Source organism: Balaenoptera acutorostrata, chromosome 11, assembly GCF_949987535.1.
Source record: "Balaenoptera acutorostrata chromosome 11, mBalAcu1.1, whole genome shotgun sequence".
Classification (NCBI taxonomy): Eukaryota; Metazoa; Chordata; class Mammalia; order Artiodactyla; family Balaenopteridae; genus Balaenoptera; species Balaenoptera acutorostrata.
The window spans coordinates 48848269-48864540 of NC_080074.1; the positions used below are offsets into that span (position 1 = coordinate 48848269).

A 16272-nucleotide genomic window follows, 5' to 3' on the forward strand; every position below is an offset into this window, starting at 1 on the left:
ACTCTTATGATGGTCCAAGCCACCTTATTTCTCATCTGCATTACTGTAATAGTTCTCCATCTGATCTCCTAGCTTCTTCCCTTGCTCACCTCAACAAATCAGTCAGATTAGTCCTTTTCAAAAGAAAATCAGATCGTGTCATTCTTCTGCTCAAACCCTCTAATTGAGTCCATCTCACCAGTTTCAAAGCCAAAATCCTTACAAAGACCATAAGGACCACGATCTGATTTTCCCTTCCCCAACTCTCTAACCTTATCTCCTACCACTCTCCCTCTTGTTCACTCCATTTTAGGCACATTGGCCTCTTTCCTTAAACACATCAAGCATGTTCTCACTTCAGTGCCTCAGGACTTGTACTAATTCCTCCTTCACTTCCTTTAGGACTTGGTTTTTAAACGTTATCTAATTAAAGAGATACACCCTGGTACCCCAGGCAAGCCCAAAATATCTGCCTCGGATTTCCTCATCTGGCAGAGAATATGTAAGGAGAAGTCAGTCATAAATTTTGGAGATGATAATCATTTGAAACACAAATGTAATCAATTTTTGTATCTTTGTATCTAAACATCTATTAAGTTATACTATCCCTTTGAAAAGATTCTTATGGTCCAAACTTCAAAGAATTAATGAAGATATAGCTACCATAGTGTGCGTGGCTTTTTTTTTTTCTTTCAGTTTTTGTTTTGTTTTTAAATCATCTGTATCATAACCCTAGAAAGAAGTGGTGAAAGATTTGAATTATATGAGTCCCATTAAAAAACAACTAGCAAAATAAATGGCATTCCCTTTCCTCCCACTCCTTTAGGGATTTGTTTGAGATTACATTATAAAATTCCAAGTAATCTCAGGAAAAGTTTAACTACTTTCACATTTATCTGTTACCTTTAGGCACCATGACCACCAGAAAGAATCAAAAGAACTCACTAACTCTAACATGACTAGACTAGCTATGACATGGTAGGGATGTTTGAACTTAATTATTTTTCTTTAAATAAACAAACTCCTCCTGGGCTAAGGCCTAGGCTGCCTTTTAAACATCTTGCATGTGGCGGCCAAGCTTCAGGGTCTTAAGAGAAATAGCCAGGGGACAGAGAAAACAGCAAGTATGACTCAGTGATCATATTTAATAGTCTCTGAAGACCAAAACAAAGATACCAGTTCTGGCAAGAATTCTCTAGAATTGCCCCAAAACTGACTTATCCACATACCTTTCATCTGAACAATCTATTTTCACTTAGTTTAAGGCTCACAAAGCATTTGTTATGTGCCTATCAGACCTTACGTACAAAAATAAACCAAAAGTATTATGAAAACAATCAGCTGGGGTTCTAAGAGTTGGATGATGAATCTAATGTTAAAATCTGCTTTTTTGGGGAGGGACGTGAAGAGAACTCTTGAATATTGTTGTGCAGAAATGCCCCCACTCATCTGGAAATCAGACTTTCAGCAAGTTCAACCACTTGAAAAAAGGCTAGTGATATTAAAGCAACCTTTTACTGAGCAACTTCTGTGTGCCAGAAATATACATTAGCTTGCTTAATTCTCAGAGCTTCCCTGTGGGAAAGGTATTAACAAAACAGAGTGGTTAAATAACTTGTCCAAACCAGAAAGAGACAGCTCCAAAATGCAGAATCTCAGTCTTTCTTTTTCACTGTTATAATCTGCAGTAAACTGGAATAAAACTATTAGTCACAAATACCACATTTGCCCCATAGGAGTAACATGTAAATCCAGGCTGCTCATTTGAGAAATCTGTTCCATTCTTCCACAGTTGTTTTAAATAAGAGGACAAAAGAGGAAGGTTCACTGTTGTACATTAGTAACAAACATGTAGCATTAGGGATAATCAGAAGAATATGCTACATTTAGCTCTAAGGGAACTGAGTAAGAGTAAGTGAGGCACAGCATAGCTCACTAATTAGTATTCATTCATAATGATTAACCTGAATCAACTCTAAGTGACTGATGGCTATTCCGCTATTCCATATGCACTGAGAAGTCAGGGAAGAAATGTTAAGATTTAATACAATGGGTAACACAAATATTTACCAAAATAGTTTCTGTAGTTTTCTGGATGTCTAAAATACTTCTCTCTCTTTCTCTCCTGATGTACGATATACACATACATACATTAAAGTTTTTCATTAACTTCTTAAAATTTACAATAAAATTATTAGTTATAATTCCTAATTTTCCTTTTCCGGAAAATTCTCTCATGTGGAACACCTTAGTTCCTGACACTATGAGATAACACTTATTGGCTTCAGTTCTTTATACTCAACAGAATCTGATTTTTTAACATGTCATTAATCAGAAAATATTTTGTAGGAATATTTTCTTTCTAAACTGTACATTTAATTTGTTACTAGATGCACCCACTGCTTATCATACAACGAAAGTAACATACCTATTCTAAAACAAAAAATCAAGGTGATTACTTAACTATCAAGACGCATTACCCTGGGACTTCCCTGGTGGTCCAGTAGGTAAGACTCCGTGCTCCCAATGCAGGGGGCCCGGGTTCGATCCCTGGTCGGGGAACTGGATCCCGCATGCACGCCACAACTAAGTGTCCATATGCTGCAACTAAAGATCCCACATGCCGCAACTAAAGATCCCCCATGCCGCAATGAAGATCCCGCGTGCCACAACTAAGATCCGGCACAGCCTAAATAATTTTTTTTTTTTTAAAAAGACACATTACCCAGGAACTGTGGCCTTACTATACTAATGTCCTCAGTTATTTGGAGAAAGTGAAGACTCCTTGGAACAAATTATCCCTATTGACTAAAAGACACGCCATTTAAATAATTTACTGCTTTACACAGAGCAGAGACTCAACAGATTCATGATTAAAAGTTCCCCAAAGACCTAAATACATTATGCTAGTCTTCTAAATACTTGATTGTGTCCTGGGAATTTTCAGCATAAATTAACACACAAAAAAAACCTCCCTCACAATCTCAAATCATTGCACTAATGGTTAAGAATGATGAAGGAAAGGGGAGGGAAGGTAAGAACACACTCTTCCAGGATACCAATTATAAATAATACAACCTTCACCTATGGTGTTTGCTGTTTTGATTTGCATTTTAACAAAATGGAAGTACACAGCATATGGAGTATGTATTGTTTCTTGAAACGTTATCATACACACCTCCTCTCCCTATAGTTAGTGTTTGTCTCTTTCTCTCTCTCCTTCTCTTCCTTCCTCTTGCACACAATATGAATAACTGTTACTCTTTTAAACTTTTGTTTTATATACAAACATGCTACTCACATTCTGGCCATGACAATAAAATATATTTCTCAGCTTAAAAAAAAAAAAAAAAAAGACCTCTTAACATATGAGTCTATGTAGAACATTAAGGTAAATATCTCCTGGGTTAGTTTTCTTCTATGTGTTCAACATTATACGTAATGAAGAGATACATACAAATAAATATCACAGAGCCTGTGGCTTTACTGTTTTTCATGAATTTTAATACCACACACAATAAAATATTCACTATGGAGAGGAACTTGGTATTAAAGCAGATTTACTTTGACTCTATTCCAGGGGGTTGAGTTACTTGAATACCAAAAGACTTCAGTATTTGATAGTCTCTTCTTGAAGATGCTGTAATATGTATGTGCCCCACAAACTGTTACCCAACTGCATTAACTTCCTCAAAAGTGGAAACAACTTTTATAAAGCTCACTTCAGCCCTTTTATTTTCTAGGGGATAACCAATAACTTCAAAAATAGAAGTCAACCTAGAAGAGTTACAATTTTTTTTCTAAATTCCTCTTTTCCCTGCTAGGAGGAAAATACTATCTTCATTCTTTAGTAGTTCTGGTAGACTGTAAATATTTTTCAGCAATGTAACAGATACAATTTTTCGCCACACTCAAACTCTTAATTTCTCATGGTAAGCACTGCACAAAGAACAATGAAAGAAAGAATGACCAATGCCTTCAAACTGGAAATCAGTTTCCAGCAAAATGAAAAGTAGAATTCATGTCTCATGAAAGAATCTTCAATAAATCCATATCACAAAGCAATCAATATAAGCTATACCTGTTTTCTCTGAACTACAGCTATGAAATATTGTTTCTCCTAAAATCCACAAAACTTTCAGTTATGGCCATCAGATAATTCAAAGGAATTCAGTGGCCCTCTATAACTTGGTCCTCCTTCATTATACATAAAGAATTTGCCTAATATTCTATATTTAAATTGCATGTAGAAAGAAAAAATGGTAAGAAGGAGGGTGAGAAAGAAAACCTCATAAATTGGCCATATTAGAAATAACAGAACAGATTTTGAGACTGGGGGAAAAAAACTGAAATCATTTTATATTTTATAGGTGAAGAAACTTGAAGAAGCATATGAGCAAGGAAAGAACTGAAGTTCATATTATAAATGGTATTTTACCCTAGAATTACCAATTCCAACAAATCTAAAATAGGAGTTTTAGCTTAATACATACATAGCATATGTAATCAGAACAGATCGCAATGTTGAAGAGTTTAAATGAATGCATGAATTCTGAGTACAGTATATAAATTAAGGGAAATTAGAAATGGTCTATGTATCCTTTAGTGATGACAGAATTCCAATAAGTAACCTGATTCCTTGGTGCAGCTTTTTAGGACAGTCTGTGCCGGATGGATCACTGCTCTGGCCCAGTATGGCATTTCTTACTTAGATGACTAATTAAATGCACCATTAGCTAATGTTCATAAAGATAAGAAACTGTGTATATGCCAATATCCTGTTTTCTACCTGGTAGCTTAATAAAAGGACTACTGCCCATTTGAGGATTGCTGGTCCACTAAACCAGTTCATAAAAGAGGAATAAATCTCAAAGTTAAGTAGTGGAATAGCAGAGTATATATATAACATCAACTGCATTTATACAAAAACCCATTGTATACAGACTGCACTGGACCAAAAACAACAAAATTCACAGAGAAATACGAGTTCTCAAATTTAAATTTATATTCTAGGAAAGATCAGATTAGGATAAGGACAAAAAGCATAGTATATTTAATATTAAAAATGTAATACTTAAAGAGAATAAAAATCACTTTCAACTTCATGGACATTTACCTTACATTAAGTATTTCTCTATCACCCAACTCACATTTAGACTGTTTACAACAGTATGTGTGTGGAAGGGCATTTGATCTACTCAATTTCACAAAAATTACAGCCTCCCATTTAGTCCCAAAGGCACAAGTGAACAAAATAACATTATTATAAAGTGCTGATTTGGTAGCAAAGAAAAATCTGCAGAACAGACGGACTCGTACTAAAGGAATAATTAACAAGAGCTGTGGTTCATGAAGAAATACTCTAGCTTGGGTGACATCATGGTAACTACAAGAGTTTGCCTTTATGATTTTCCCCCCAAACCAAGTTGGATATGTCCCAAGTTAAATAACAGCTCCTGTTTCACTCCTAGATATCATTTTTTTTTAGCTTTAAAATAGAAGTACATAAGTCAATTTAAAATGCAAACTGGTATAAAGGCTTAAAACTTATTAAGAAAGCACTGATTCTAACTTAAAAAAAAAAAGGCCTTAATGGCTTTCCTAAAGCAGAGGAGGAGTTTCATCATTTTTCAACCTACCAATGCAAATAAAAAAGGCTATAAAGGATGCTGCTTGTAGAATAACATGCATGTGTCCCCCCATTCCTTCCATATATATTTGTCTCTATCTCTCCCTCTCCCAGGGCTGTGTGTGTGTATATGTGTGTGATGTTTCTTCCTCCCTGCCTCTATTTTGGTCACTCTATGTCCCCTCTCCTTCTTGCTGACCTCTATTACACTCAATAACTGGCTTCTAAGCACTGATATTCAGAAAGCAAGCATTTTATCAGATTGTAGCCTGTGGCAAAGTGAATTAGAAAAATAGCCACAAAATGAAAAAAAGAAAAAAAATCATTCAATTAGTTGAAAATAGATAAAATTAAAGCCACAAATTTTCATTTCCTTTAAAATGTCTAAATACATAGATATACCATATATATGACTTTAATAAACTTAGTAGAGCTAATCTAACAGATTTATTTACAGGATTTTGAGCTAAATATATGGGGAGAGGGGGTATTAAAAGAGTTAGTTTAATACAACAGTTATGAGCACAGGCTTTGGAATCAGCTTTGAGTTCGTGTCCTAGCTCGACATTGACTAACTGTATGATCTTGGGCAGGTTACTTACTCTCTCAGCCTATTACCTCATTTCTAATGTTGTGAGAATGGCCTGTGATAACACCTGTAAGACAGTTTGCATGGTACCTAGCACATAGTGAGGGCTCAGCACACATTACATCTAAAACATGCAGTCAACGTTTATCACTCTTTTTGTCTGCCTAGCATCTGAACTTCCCTTCTTAAGTCTGGGAACTTCCCCACCTTATGTTTTCAGAAGATCAAAGAGTTTTCCACATCTTAAATTTAAGAACTTCACACCATCTCATGATTTCAGAAGGTGAGACACTTTTCCACATGTCCTACACGGCCAGGACACGGGCTATGCCAAACACACATGCCCAGCCCAGAGTAGAAATGGGCAACTAACAAGCAGGACAAGAAGAGACCAGAAAGAACTCTCTCTCACACTAACGGTGGAGCAACTGCAGGAAGGTCAAGTCTGGGGCAGAGGTGGCAGCACTTAGAGTCAGCCAGTGCTAGCTGTGTCACTGGGACAGGCTGTGGCGTCTGTCAGTCTGTCTCTAGATGGCACTGGCAACCTCATGGGAATCGTTGTGCAATGTGATTTCGGGCACTGTTTCTGGCTGCTCAGCCCTGAATCTGGTTCTCTAACTCTCAAAACAATTTGATGAGCCACTGAGCTCTATCCAATATCCTTTTAAAATACATGATATGCTTTTACTGGTTTTTACTGCCACCAAGAATTGTGACGGAAATAATCAGGCAGGGGGAACATCCATTCTCACCTACCCCACCCCCACAGGGGAAAAAGATTCTGTTTTTAATCTCTCCAAAGAAATACAAAAGTAATGTTCACTTTCAACCAACGGATTCACCCTGTAAGGTTTTGGAAACCTTATTTCTATAAATTTTGGATAATAATTTTCTTAATTTAGAACATGAGAAATGTCTAATCAATTTTAGATTTATTTCAAAGGAACACAGACAAGGAGAAGTGATGACACAGGAAAATACGTATGTGCAAGGAGTAAGTATCATTGAGGTAAGAGAAATTATCCCAACATGCCTGAAATCAACCTCGCTGTATTCCCAAGCACCTTCTTCCCAGCAGGAGCTTTTAACTTGGGGTTCTATAACCAAGGAGTCCCTCCTCCTCTTAAGGGTTATTTTAAGGTCAAAAATTTTTTAATTATTATCAAAAGGCCTTAAACATTCCTATTTTGTTTTAGCAAATAACTCAGTAAAATATTTGTATAACAAAACCATTCAATTCTCTGTTAAAACAGTGCAGAGCAAGTCAGTGCCTGATTGCCACAGGTTGATTTTTCAGTATGTAAAATACACTCCTCTCCCTCTCCCAGATTTCTCTGCATGGCCATTTTATAGTTCAGTAATGCTTTTTCCACTGTTTAGAATGTTAAAGCTCAAATCTGTTAATTTTATTACTTGTCAATATAAATGAAATATAAGGTTTGTGGGGAGTGTGAAAATGGAGGGTTAAATATGTATTTTTTTAACCCCAGGAGCCAGTTACCATATAGAGTTGAATGTTTTAATGAATAAAAGAGCAATCTAAACAAAAGAGCAATCTTTAAAAAGTGATAGTCTTTTCAGATTAAAATTAAAAAAAAAAGAATCAAGCATTTAGAAATGTATATTGACATCTAATCTATAGCTATCATATTAAAAACTCAGTAGAAAAAAAACTGAATTTCGACAGAGATTTGTGAAAGAAAATTAAAAAGGCCACAAAATTTTAGGGCTCATGACAATAATACGTTAGAGCTATGTTACAGGACAGAAGCTGTTGAGACCTTGAGAGTTAAGCAACTTACCCAAGGAACCTATCTTCTGATTTAGCTGAGTGATATCATTAAAACACCTTCAGCTTGTTCTTCAAATAGATTCAAAATAAAGTTAATTGCACACCATATGGTATTAATTCCTGGATTTAAAATGAAAAAAAATACTAAATCCAAGGCAAGTAATTTCAAAACTCAACTGTTAATACTCTTTTTAATATAAAGTTCTGACTTACGATAATTTATAAATACCCTGGACTTATCAATGTAGAAAAAATCATCAAGAAAAGTAAAACCTTTTCATAGTATCCATAACTCCCAAGGTGTGTAAAATCATTTTTGCCTAAGTGCTGAGGGCTATTCCATTAATCACCAGTCATAATTTATTGGCTGTTATTTCCCGGATTCTGTCAGAACATAACTTATACTAAACACCAAGTATTTAAATATATGCCATTTAACAAAACAAAACAAAAAATTTTTCTGGTCATAATCTACGTGCTCTAAAAAGACACCATAATCCCTCATGGAAAAGTGCCTTTGTATTTGGTTACATTATATTAAACATAGGAGGAGCTCTGTACTCAGGAGAGTAAGAAGAAAAAGTTCACAAAAAATCAAACTCTTCTTTAAATGAGGCACGTCCAAGTCAGCCTAACAAACTAGCTATATTTACGTTTCATGAGAGGCCTAGGAGAAGCAGGGCTAAAAAAGAACTAAGGCTAGCTTTGGATGACTACCCTGTTAGGAAGAGTAACTTATGCTATGAAACTACAGTTAACAGCCAAAACATTCAAAAAAAAAAAAAAAGGAAGCTAACACACTCCCCATCAAAATAAGGTGCAAGAACAAAAAGTACATGATACCCAGAAGAGAACAGGGAGTAAATATGTGTATAAAGAGACAAAGAAGGTTTACAGCAAAAATGGCAAACCCAAGGCACATGTACTGCTATTCCCCTTCTTCAAAACTGGCCAACGCAAGTAACAGGTGACAGCTCTGTAGAGGTTAGCAAAGGCCTCAAAAACTCTAGATGGCTATTACAAAGCAATGGGAATTATCAGACCAAGCAAAATATTGCCATTCCTTGTTTAGATTGACTGGAGGAAGGTTACTGAGAAAAACTATTAAGGAGGAAAGGAGTGTAAGGAAAAACAATAACAGTAAGCCACAAATATTTACTGAACTATTTGTTTTATTTTTAAGGTTACACACACTGTCTCATTTAGTCCTCACGACAAACTTCAAAACTACTATTACACCCACTATACAGACAGGAAAAACACCGAGGTTTACAGAATTTTAAACAACCAGCTTGCCAGAGTCATACATACACTAGCGGTGGTACTGGAGCTCTAACATGGACCTGAGCACTTTACCACTCCTTTTAATGGATCGGGCAATTCAACTGACCTAACCCTCTATCCATCCTCCCATGTAAATCCACCAGGACAGATTTTTTTCAAGTAAAAGTTTAATTATTTAAGTATTAGCATGTTTCTAATTGAAAGTCTGTAAAATATAATGGATGTACCAAAAGTCCTATCTTTTTTATTGCTTTTATAATTAGTATTTTAATGAACACCTTGTACATAAATCTCTGTGCACATTTTTATTCCATTTATAAAATATTATAAATGGAATTCTGGTCAGTGTGAATATATTCTGCCAGAACATCTGATTTTAATATTACTGAATTGATGAAGAGATTATGGTTCCTTAAGAAAAACAACTGTGCTTTATTCTCCCTTACCCACAATGCCTAGGCACATGAGCAAGTCTTCTCAAGACTGCTGAATGAATGGAGGAGGGTTCTCTCCCCTTAGCACACAGTCTCTGAAGAGAAAAATAAACAGAGCAGGCTCCCAAATTAGAAGACAACAGTTATGCCACATATCAAATTCATTAGTGGGCTGCATAAAACTCTTCCTAGGGAGAGAAGAACATGAACATTAACATTGCCATTCAATGTATTTCCATGTGTTTAAAATACATTTCCATGTGTTTGGTTATTTTATAGTACATTTAAAGAATACAGTATTTTAGTAGGTATATAACACACTGAAGACATTATTTCTCCCAGTTTATTATCTATATGCCTTAATCTGCTATTGTCCATGGAAATCATTTCAGAACATGTTCATATAGAAAATTCAGAGCTAAATATTTTAATAGTAACTAGAGTTGCTATTTTACTTTGATTTTCTATATCATCTATTTCCATCAAGTTCTAATGATATCATAGCAGGCAATGTCCCCATAAAGATGAAAAAGGACTGACTACAAAACATTGTACCAGCAGGCACTGATCCAGGACTTTAGACGTATTAATTTAATCTTTACGACATTACATGATATTACGATTATTAATCTATTTTATAGGTAAAGAAACTGAAACAGAGAGAGATTAGAAACCTGCTTGTTTTGGGACTTCCCTGGCAGTCCAGTGGTTTAGACTCTGCGCTTCCACTGCAGGCGACACAGGTTCGATCCCTGGTCGGAAACTAAGATCCCACGTGCCACGCGAGTACAGCCAAAAAAAAAAAGAAAACTTGCTTGTTTTTTTGAACCTAGGTATTCTGGCAACCACACTTCTAATCACTACACAGAACTTACTCGCGGTATCAAGCAAAAAGCACTGAACAGCTTTCCGTGGACACTGGTGACACAGGGCACAATGAGAGTATGCGTCCCAGAAAATAGGAAATTCAACCAATCCAGGTGGATTATTTACTCATTAGGTAAATAATTATTTATCATGGATCAAAAACTGTATCAAAATTGGGAGTATTCTCCTAACCTTGAGAAATACTAGGTCTAAGAAAGATGGAGACAGACCATCATAAGGTAGATTATCTAATGTAAATAGACAGATCTAACCTCGCTAGAATAAAATAGAATTTTTACAAGTGCTGTGGCACAGAAGGCGTTATTAACTCTGTCTAGGGCACTCAGAGAAGCTGCACAGAGAAGGAAATACCTCAACTACACCTTGAATAACAGACTTGTACAGAAATTTGTAGCTAACAGTCTGTCTCCCCACAGAAGGGTCACTGCTGTGAAACTGCTGCAGTAGCACAAAACATGTCTCAGCACAGCGGAACCATCTTAGGTTTGCTGGAGGAAGAGTATGGGGCCGCAATAGGTCTGAGTGATCAAACCCCTGTCAACACAATGGGAACCAGCAATAAGAAGCGGCCTATCTATCAAGCTTAATTTTATAGCCAGTATAGCTACAAAACTGCCTTTATTTGTTTGACATACCTGCATTTAAATTTCTAATTTAGAAAAACCTAAATTTTAAAACTAATAATAAGGAATGGAGGTGGGGAGTAGCAGACCTTCAGTTAATCATGACTGGCCCTGACCCCTTCCTGAAACCTCACCTTAAAAAGTTAAAAGGAATTTTTAGAAGTATAAAATCCGTAAGGATAAGAGAATGGGGAAAGACAACAGCAAATAAGAGAAGGCACAATATTTTGGAAGCTAGGAAAAAAAGAGGTAACTAAACTAACTAGACCAAGAAAGCTGAAACCTAAACCTGAAAGGAAGAAGCCATCAAGCTGATAAACACAGAAAAGTAGAATAATGGTGGCCAGGGGCTGAGCGGGGGTGGGGGGTGGGAGGGGGGCCGGGATAAATAAGCAGTTACTGTTTAATAAGTACAGAGTTTCAGTTAGGGATGATGTAAAAGTTCTGGAGATTGATGGACAGTGGTAATGGTTACACAACAATGTAAATACACTTAATGCCACTGAACTGTACACTTTAAAATGGTTACAATGGTAAATTTTGAGTTATGTGTATTTTACCACATTACCACAATTAAAAAAAAAAAAGCAGCAAGCTGACTCATGCTGGAGAGATTCAGGTATTGGTCGCATGATGAAGACAAAAATGCAGGGTGCGGCTGGAAACGAGATGACTGGTTGAAAGTTCATTTAAGTGGCCTCACCCCAAAACCAATCTTCTCCCCATCCCTGGAGAGGGTGTACCACAGACCCTGATCTTTGGAACACAGGTCAACACTGAAAGCAAGACAAAATGATTACTGAAAAACAGGAGAATTATCTGAAAGTCTGCATTCTAAATAGGAGGCAGAAGGCTGTCTCCAAGAAGAAAAAGGAACTGACAGATTATCTGATGTGCCCAACCATATTATATTTTATGTTTGTCAGAGAATTGCAAATTAATTAATAGGCACAAAGTACATAAAATTTCAAACTCAGATAATTATTCGAGAAAACATTAAGTTGGACAAGAAAGGAAATACGATCACAGTGTATTTTGTGACAAGGCTGTGAAAAATATTTGCATAGTCATAATAATTTAAATACTAAATAAAGAATTTACCCCCCAAACCTGATATCCTATAAAAGGAAGATGAGAGAAAGGGAAATATGTATAAATGTTTGCAGGCGGCACAGAGATTAAGATGACTAATCCTCATTTTTCTTAGAAGGAGAGTGAGTAGCTACTATCTTAAAATGAAAAGCCAACAAAAAGCAGAACTGACTTAGAAAAATAAAGACACATCAGAACAGCTGAAGGAATTGAAACTGACTGCCCCTAAAGGCTGGGAATTGGACATAAGAAGAGATGGTGCCCTGCTATTTTTATAAGCCTTGAAAATTATTTGATTTTTAAAACTACATATGTACAAATATCACTTTAATTTTAAAATAAATTAAAATGTACAGAGGCAAAACAGAAAATTGTCAAAATGTTAAAACGATTTGAAATTGTCTAGACTGAGTATACGCCTTTTTTTTTTCAAACTATTGTGTTAGCTTTCTGTAATTCTTAGGATTTTCAGTAGTATTGAGGTCAACGTGCTACTTGCTGCTCTGCCCTTCAGTGCTGTTAGGCATCACCAAAATGAGGCTCCAGTGGGAGGAAATGGTGCTGAAAATGTTGCCCCCGACCAGCATGCTAACCCACCAGCCAAGAACGCACTGGTGCCGGAAAACCCTGATGCCCAGGATGACCAGGTGGAAGAAGAGGAAGAGGAGAACAAGGAGGAACACAGGCGGGGAAAATGCAGCTGATGTCACATGAACTGCAATGCTTTAGAACGGGATGGAGCTACAAAGAGTTTACATGGGGAAGAATGCTAGGACTTGATGGATGACTAGTGTTTCCAGAACATGTCATCTGGGTGGTGTCTTTATACACACTGTTCTTTCTTGGTTTTGCATTTTGCCCTGACCACACTGGTCATTTCTCCCTTGTTCATTTGGGATTTGAAGAACACCTCCAAGCATCTCATTTTGAAGGCCTAATCACAACCATAGTAGGGTATGTACTTTTAGCAATAACACTGATAATTTATCATGGCTTGGCAACTCTTGTTAAATTTCATAGGTCTCGTCACTAGCTGGGAGTCTGCTATATTGTTGTTAAAGGCCTCTTTGTTAGTGGTGGTAGAAATAAGTGTTCCCTCTCATTTGTGGCCGGTGACTGGATATCTGTTCCCTGGAAATGTCTGATGCTACTCTGAAAGATCATGTTTCTGCATTAACTAGTAGGAATGGTGTCTGTTTTCTACTTTGCCTCCTTCATTCTGTTGCTGAGACAGATACTTCAACCTGGTGTATTTTGGTTTCTAAGGAATCTGAATGATCCAGATTTTTAAAAATCCAGTGCAAGAAATGATTCACTTGATTATTTATAAGCATCTCCCAAGATTTATTTTGTCAGTGATTCTCTTTGGCTCCATTGTGCTCCTGGTGCTTTGTCTACCTATTCGTATAACTAAGAGTCTGCTGCCTAATTTTCTTCCATACAGCGTCATGCTCTGCAGTGATGCTCCAGTGAGTGAACTGTCCCTTGAGCTGCTTCTGCTTCAGGTTATCTTACCAGTGTTACTTGAACAGGGATACACGCAGCAGTGGCTGAAGGAGCTTGTGTGAGCAGGGACTGTTACTGCTGGAAACTTGCTGGATCTTCATTCCTATTTGGTGGAAGACCAGGAAGAAAATGAGAACAGTGCAAACCAACCAGTGAACAATAACCAGCCTGTTTGAAATAATAACGCTATTCCTGTGGTGGGGGAAGGTGTGTATGCAGCCCACCAAGCCATACTTCAGCAGGGAGGGCCTGCTGGCTTTCAGCCTTACCGTCGGCCTTTAATTTTTCCACTCAGGATATTTTTGTTGATTTTCTTCACGTGCAAGAACCTTACTGATGGCCACCCTCATCTGCCTTACTCTAGCAGTATTTGCCAGCCGTTGGTTAATGTCATTTTGGACGGGGACTGCCAAAATCCACGAGCTCTACACAGCTGCTTATGGTTTCTACGTTTGCTGGCTAACCATAAAGGCAGTGACGGTGCTGGCGACATGGATGCCACAGGGATGCAGAGTGATCTTCAGAAGGTTAAAGGGTAGTCCCGCATGATAATGAAGACTTCGATAGTTGCAGTGCTGCTGGCTGGAGTCGTCCTGCTTCTTCTGGGGCTCCTGTTTGAGCTGGTTATTGTTGCTCCCCCGAGGGTTCCCTTGGATCAAAGTCCTCTTTTTTTCCCATCACAGGACTGGGCACCTGGAATCCTGCATGTGAGAATCTGCAGCTATATAACACTGATGGATCCTCAGTGGTGGTTTAAAACTGTAATTGAGCAGGTTTAGGCAGATGGCATCCGGAACACTGACCTTCACTATATCATTCGGAAACTGGCAGTGCCAGTGATCTCTGTGCTCTTGCTTTCCTAATGTGTACCTTACATCATCACATTCGGCATCATTCCTTTACTAGGTGTTAACTGCGGAAATGCAAAACTTGGTCCACTGGCGGGTTTTTCCACTTTTACTAATAGTCGTGGTATTGATGGGAATCTTGTCCCTCCAGGTCTGCCAGTTTAAGTGCCTTTATGAACATATTAAAAAAGACAAGTACCCTGTGGGCCAACGCCTCGTGAACTATGAATGGAAATCTGGCAAACAAAGCACGTCTCCGCCACCTCCACATTCATCCCAAGAATAAAGTGGTTGTATCAACTACCTTGACCTTCCCCTTGCCTTTATGTGTCCTTTTTTGTGGACGTCTCTCTTCAGAGGTTTTCCCCAGTGATCTCTCAGTATTGTCTTTAAGTTAAATGTATTTGACTTGCGTTCTCAGCATTCAGAGAGCAGCAGTGCAAGGCTCTGCTGCCCTTCCTGCATCTTCTGACATCACTGCTGTCTGAGGTCTGTATACGTGTAAATAGAAGCTTCTGGATACCCTAAAACCTTGGGTTAAACAGAATGTGCAGTGTACATCTTTAAACAAAATGTATATTAATTTATTAAATCTAGTTGTCACTTTAAAAAAAAAAACACCTTTCTTATAGCACAATTCATGAACTCATACAGTATGCAATTCACTGGAGAAATACTTTGGGCATGTAGCAATTCTAAAGCCTAACTGTTTAAAACCACTCTATAAACACAGTATTTTATTTATTCCTTTCCCCCTAAGAATATATATTTGGATATATTTATATAAAGGCTTATATTATTTGTAACTCTTGGATCAAATCCAAATTTTGACATTTCAAATGACTAACATTTGTAAGCCCCAGTGATGGTAGAGCTGAACTTAAATAAAGTCTGAGTGTCAAATGATACAAATGGACAAACTGAAAGGCTACTCATGGAAAAATATATAAAAGTACTAAACATGCAAAAGAAAACAGGAAACAATCTTATCTGCAAGAACTGTACAACTTGCAACTTTTTAGTATATGTGCTGCCAAAGGAGCACAACTTGCAACTTTTTAAAAGTCACATTCTTGTGGGCACAAATTCACCAACTAAATATAATCTAATTAACATACTTCTTCTACACAGTCGCAACCAAGAACTTCATTCCAGAAAAAGAAAATACTTCAAAGCACAAGATTAAAACCATGAGCAACTACATCAGAATCTACTGAATTTTTTTAAAAATTAATAAAGTTCTTTTCATATAAAAACTATGAGCCTTGGTTTGCTTTTCCAGCAGTACTAATGGCCTATGCTGACCTACAACATATAGTTGTTCAATTTCATGTATCAACTACATAACAAATTTACAAATACTTAAATAACTATCACAAAGGTTTAAGAGCATTAAAATCATGTGTTATACTGTTTATACTGCACACTCATATAATCAAACAAGAAATGGAGTCAGAGATAGAGCAACCAAAGAAAACCTCAAGTTTTCGTCACTGAGTGCCCACGTGTCAGAGAACATGACGGAGAAATTCCTATGTGACAAGACTCCTGCACTCAAAGAGTTTGAGATTTAGCAGTGCACGAGGAGAAGTAAGAAGTGTGTGTGGT

General features: G+C 37.1%; 1 protein-coding gene and 1 pseudogene across 6 annotated transcripts in view; one reads left to right on the forward strand and one right to left on the reverse strand.

Annotated features, from left to right (window-relative positions):
* FRS2 (fibroblast growth factor receptor substrate 2) overlaps positions 1-16272 on the reverse strand; it is a 125816-nt gene that overhangs the window by 80149 nt on the left and 29395 nt on the right. Inside the window, exon 2 of one of the 6 annotated variants that reach the window (XM_057556593.1) lies at positions 13826-13919. The exons of the other annotated variants lie outside the window; for them this stretch is intronic. The gene's annotated coding sequence lies outside the window, so the exon portion shown is untranslated. The remainder of the gene's footprint in view (positions 1-13825; positions 13920-16272) is intronic. 6 annotated transcript variants of the gene reach the window in all.
* LOC103007651 (E3 ubiquitin-protein ligase MARCHF6-like) lies at positions 8892-14950 on the forward strand (annotated as a pseudogene).